The sequence below is a fragment of the Taudactylus pleione genome, unplaced genomic scaffold (genome assembly GCF_031769625.1).
Source record: "Taudactylus pleione unplaced genomic scaffold, aTauple2 ptg000176l, whole genome shotgun sequence".
NCBI lineage: Eukaryota > Metazoa > Chordata > Amphibia > Anura > Myobatrachidae > Taudactylus > Taudactylus pleione.
In genome coordinates this window covers 7,949,939-7,955,938 of record NW_028284578.1, presented here as the reverse complement: position 1 = coordinate 7,955,938, position 6,000 = coordinate 7,949,939, and the positions used below count along the sequence as shown (strand labels likewise).

The following is a 6,000-nucleotide window of genomic DNA, read 5'->3' as shown; positions in this document are numbered from 1 at the left end:
CGGATTTTAATACGCATGCGCGAACCAGTCAGTGCAGCCGAAAATCGTTTGTTCGCTAAATAGCGAATGCCTGCTATTTTGAGTGACAGGAGGAGGCGTATGTGGGTGGTAACAGGGGAAGGTGCTTGAAAACTGGGAGTGGAAATCAGAACGCAGGCGTGCTTAAAGGTCAAAACGGGCGTTTTATGGGTGTGCATAATTAATACAGGAGCTTCATTAACCACGTCACTTGGTTGATTTATAGTCAGAACTGCTCACAAGATTGTGTTTGGAAAAACCAACCACAAGAATAGCGAGCAGTTCATACGCTGGTCGATGTACTCGATTAATCTATTAAATAGCGGACATGACGTATGGTGCGAGCGGCCAGGGGGACGTCTTTTTCAAAATTACGACCGCAAGTTTTGTTCGCTCGTTCAGACATAAAGGCGTGAACAGACCGCAAAGTGCGAACGGTTCATTTGAATAGCCACCCCTTTTTAATGAACGAGTGAGCGCAAATAGAGTCCGGCTCTGAATCAGGCCCTTAGATTGGTGATCCAACCTGCCTGAGCAGACTCACCTATGAGCCCCATTGTAGCTACACCCTCTACTGATACCCTTTATGAACACTGCGGGCATATGAAAGTGACCCAGGAGTGGCTAACTGTAGGCACTTTTAATAGTCTTAAAGACATCTGACAAAGTCATACATATGCATCTGACAAAGTCTTCCACCACAATCACTGCCTCATGTCACATATTATAATTTTTGAGGTGTCCCTGAGATATATTTCATAGATATGTCATTGTAAATGTTGTAAATGTTACTATTAGTATTTGCCTTATGCAATGCTGCAATTGAGCTGTAGTCACGGGTGGATTGGGCTGCCGGGAAATCGGGACAGTTCCCGCTGGGCCGACTGTAATGTGTCCCTGCCCCCCTCCCACAGGGCCGGCCGCTAGTACTCAGTGGCCGGGCTGCATGTAAACAAGCGCAGGCTCAGTGTCTGACTAACACTGGCCACACTGGAAGCACCAGGGCAAGCTACATTTCTCTGCAGAGCTTAAGTTCAGAGGGCTGCTGACTGCTGCGTAAGTCCTGTCTGCTGAGTGAGCGGGGGGGGCTGGACTCCACTCTGTGCATTGAAGCAAGTACACAGCCCCGTCACCTGCCTAGGCACTGTGCAATGAGAGCAGGACTGTGTGCACTCACTGTGCAGGGATCTGTGTGACAGGAAGGGGAGGAGCCAGGCAGTATCTGTGCCCGGGGTCTCTCAGAGCCAGATTCAGCTGAAGCATACACAGAGGGAATGAATCTTCTCATCTTCAGTGATGACATCCTGGCAGTATCTTGTGTGGCTGGTGAGTACAGCAGGTTACTGTCACTGCTGTTATAAAGGGGCTGTGTTGTTATATAGGGGATGTAGTGTTATGTAGGGGGATCTGTGTTATATGGGGGGATGTGTTATTATATGGGAGGGATGTAGTGTTATATGGGAGTCTGTGTTATATTGGGGACTTTGTTGTTATATAGGGGGCTGTGATGTTACATAGGGGGTTGTGGTGTATATATAGTAGAATGGGATTTTAGTGTATAGGGGTTTGCTTTTGTATATAGGGAGCTTTGGTGTTATATAGAGCTGTGTGTCACTATACAGGGGCTTTGGTGTTATATAGAGCTGTGTGTCAGTATAAAAGTGCTGCGGTGTTATCTAGAGCTATGTGTCAATATATAGGGGCTGTGGCATATAGAGCTGTGTGTCAGTATATCATACCTCACAACATTTGACTATAAGCAGTCGGGAAATCTGCGAGCCGGAGGTGCGCGCGCTCCAGATAAGGGTGTGTGGTCTACACGTAAAGGGGCATGGCCTAGTGGCTTCCCCCCCGTACTGTGAATAGATGCTGTGCGCATGTGCACATCATCTATTCTCGCTATGCATATGCTTCCCCCGACTTCCCCCCCACCGTGGGACACTGCGGCCCGCGGGTGGGACACCGGGACAGTCCCATAAAAACGGGACTGTCCCTCTAAATTCGGGACAATTTGGAGGTATGGTATATAGGGGCTGTGGTATATAGAGCTGTGTGTCGATATATAGGGGCTGCTGTATTATATAGAGCTGTGTGTTGGTGTATACAGGCTGCAGTAAGTGTATATCACTAACGGGACCCCATGCTGTGTCTGTGCTTTCTCCTGTAGTTTCCGATAGGGTGCGATAATTTTATCGCACCCTAACTCCCATCTAAAGTGACGGGAGATCAGGGTGCTATATTCAATTGTTTTTGGCCGATTATGCATATCGCACATGTCGTGCCCAAATAGACAGGGTTTAGCCACATAAAATGACTAAACCCATCTATAGACCTGCTTTGGTCGGCCAAACTGCCAACTTATCCAATATTCATGCTCACCTGCCCGGGAGACTGTGTGAAGAAATGTGTTCTCCTGCGGCTGTACGTACCCCAAATAGAGCAACAGTTGCATTGCTCTGTCGGGCACTTGCCGCTATCAGCCATGGACGGAAATAATTTACCCCCATTATGTTGTAATGTTATTGTGCTGTAACTATTTGCTTTGCCTTGAGTTCGGAATTGTTAGATATACAGGGGCAGTATCCTGTGCTCCCCTCAGTGGCGTATCAAAACTATGTTGCCTTTCGCAATCGGAGCTCAGCTTGGGCAGTGTTCGGAGGTTCATTGCATGCGCAGAGGATCATTGTATGGTGTTAATTTAATGGTTGAGGGTGAGCTGCTGCACATGCCCAGCCTCCGAAGCTCCTGCCATGGTCCTTTGCTGATATCTGTGAGTCACTCCTCACAATATGCCTCCAGCAAGGAGGTGAGGGGCAAATTCTCTGCTAAACTGTTCTGACTGCGTCAGAGAATTAATAATGTTTTTTAAAATTTGTATTTCGGTGTCTTGTGGAATTTGCTGCATTTCACAGACACCACCAGGTCACTGTTAAAATGAGGTGAGTGTGAAGGTGCCTACCCGACTTGCTGACGATCCGACATTGTGCACGATTTCCCTTGAAACTCTCCCCGACAGCTCTGCACACGATTTGGTGTCCAATCTTCAAATGATCTCTCCTGCATCCAGACTTTTTTCAGTGCATCCTAGATTTGCAGATCTGCCCTACAGCACGGCAGATCTAGCGATGCGATGTGCAACCAGCGGGGACGCGCATCGTGATCGTGAGTGGGGACTTACGATTTGGGCATTTTTTACACGATCTGTCGTTCCGATGTGTCGGAATCGGGCAGATCGTGTAAAAAATCGCCAAGTGTGTAGGCACCTTTTACTGTTTTTCCCCTTAAGATAATGTAGGTGTACTGAAAAATATAGATGTACATTCTAAATTCCAAGATTGCTTTATTGTTTTGGTGCAGCTATCCTGGAGCCCAGGAGGGAACAAATGTGTTCTACTTTTGTCTCAGACATGCTGCTGACCGTGGTAGCATACAGGGCTGGTGCAAGTTTTGATGGTGCGACCAATGGTGACGGTTAAAGATGCACTAAGTATAATTGCAAAGTCTGTAGATGCTGTACATGGGCGTCTCAGTACTTGCACATTTTGCTGTACACAATGCAAAGGGTTTGTAATGACTGCAACTGCATCCGACTCCTTATCAGGCCATATGAATAGGGAGTATCCCGCCTGCTCCACAGACACACTCCCCCATTAGGTCTGCTTCCAGAAACCTCCCGGGCTGGTTTTCCATCCCAATCCGCCCCTGGCTGTAGTAGCCCTTTAAGTCTGGTGGTCACCATGGCAACATCAGTTTATTTTCAAACTGGCTGTGAGCTCTGATGCCTGATGGTGACTGATGGTGAAGCATTTGCCTGACCACTGAGGAGCTGCACTATTTGGCTAATATCTCACTTTATTACTAAATGTATCTATTTTTCTTATCTATTTTTAAATTTTACAATATCAATTTATTACCCAACTAATTATTAATATAATATTTGTATATAATTATATGAATATAGCTGTTTGGTGGGGTATAATATATATATATATATATATATATATATATATATATATATAGTTAATACAAACATTTTCTGACTTTACCAGCTAAACGGTTTTGCTAATACCGTGTTTCCAAGATAATAAGACCTACCCCGAAAATAAGCCCTACCCTTACTTTTGAAAAACGGTCCAAAATAAGCCCTAACAAAAAAAAAAAAAAAAAAATAATTGTAAGTGAAGAATTGTAAAGCAGGACTGAGGGCATGATGGGGATAAAAGCAGGACTGAGGGCATGATGGGGATAAAAGCAGGAATAAGGGCATGATGGGGATAAAACCACGACTGAGGGCATGATGGGGATAAAAGCAGGACTGAGTGCATGAAGGGGATAAAAGCAGGACTGAGGGCATGATAGGGATAAAAGCAGGACTGAGGGCATGATGGGGATAAAAGCAGGACTGTGTGCATGATGGGGATAAAAGCAGGACTGAGGGCATGATGGGGATAATAGCAGGACTGAGGGCATGATGGGGATAAAAGCAGGACTGAGGGCATGATGGGGATAAAAGCAAGACTGAGGCCATGATGGGGATAAAAGCAAGACTGAGGCCATGATGGGGATAAAGCAGGACTGAGGCCATGATGGGGATAAAAGCAGGACTGAGGCCATGATGGGGATAAAAGCAGGACTGAGGGTATGATGGGGATAAAAGCAGGACTGATTGCTTGATGGGGATATAAGCTGGACTGAGGGCATGATGGGGATAAAAGCAGGACTGGGGGCATGATGGGGAAAAAAGCAGAACTGGGGGCATGATGGGGATAAAAGCAGGACTGAGGGCATGATGGGGATAAAGCAGGACTGGCATGATGGGGATAAAAGCAGAACTGAGGGCATGATGGGGATAAAAGCAGGACTGAGGGCATGATGGGGATAAAAGCAGGACTGGGGGCATGATGGGGATAAAAGCAGGACTGGGGGCATGATGGGGATAAAGCAGGACTGGGGGCATGATGGGGATAAAAGCAGGACTGAGGGCATGATGGGGATAAAAGCAGGACTGAGGGCATGATGAGGATAAAAGCAGGACTGAGGGCATGATGGGGATAAAAGCAGGACTGAGGGCGTGATGGAGATAAAAGCAGGACTGAGGGCGTGATGGGGATAAAAGCAGGACTGAGTGCATAATGGCGATAAAAGCAGGACTGATTGCTTGATGGGGATATAAGCAGGACTGAGGGCATGATGGGGATAAAAGCAGGACTGAGGGCATGATGGGGAAAAATGCAAGACTGGGGGCATGATGGGGATAAAAGCAGAACTGATGGCATGATGGGGCTAAAAGCAGGACTGAGGGGATGATGGGGATAAAAGCAGGACTGAGGGCATGATGGGGATAAAGCAGGACTGGCATGATGGGGATAAAAGCAGGACTGAGGGCATGATGGGGATAAAAGCAGGACTGAGGGCATGATGGGGATAAAAGCAGGATTGAGGGCATGATGGGGATAAAAGCAGGACTGAGGGTATGATGGGACTAAAAGCAGGACTGATGCCATGGTGGGGCTAAAAGCAGGACTGAGGCCATGATGGGGCTAAAAGCAGGACTGAGGGCATGATGGGGCTAAAAGCAGGACTGAGGGCATGATGGGATAAAAAGCAGGACTGGGGGCATGATGGGGATGAAAGCAGGACTGGGGGCATGATGGGGATAAAAGCAGGACTGTGGGCATGATGGGATAAAAAGCAGGACTGGGGGCATGATGGGGATGAAAGCAGGACTGGGGGCATGATGGGGATAAAAGCAGGACTGTGGGCATGACGGGGTTAAAGCAGGACTGAGTGCATGACGGGGATAAAAGCAGGTCTGAGGGTATGACCGGGATAAAAGCAGGACTGAGGCTATGATGGGGATAAAAGCAGGACTGAGGGCATGATGGGGATAAAAGCAGGACTGAGGGTATGATGGGGATAATAGCAGGATGAGGGCATGATGGGGATAAAAGCAAGACTGAGGCCATGATGGGGATAAAAGCA

General features: G+C 47.3%; 1 long non-coding RNA gene across 1 annotated transcript in view; it reads left to right on the top strand.

Annotated features, from left to right (window-relative positions):
- The first annotated feature begins 1,297 nt into the window (after positions 1–1,297).
- LOC148520528 (uncharacterized) overlaps positions 1,298–6,000 on the top strand; it is a 56,658-nt gene continuing 51,955 nt past the window's right edge. Inside the window, exon 1 of the long non-coding RNA XR_015878871.1 lies at positions 1,298–1,344. This is a non-coding gene — a long non-coding RNA (uncharacterized LOC148520528). The remainder of the gene's footprint in view (positions 1,345–6,000) is intronic.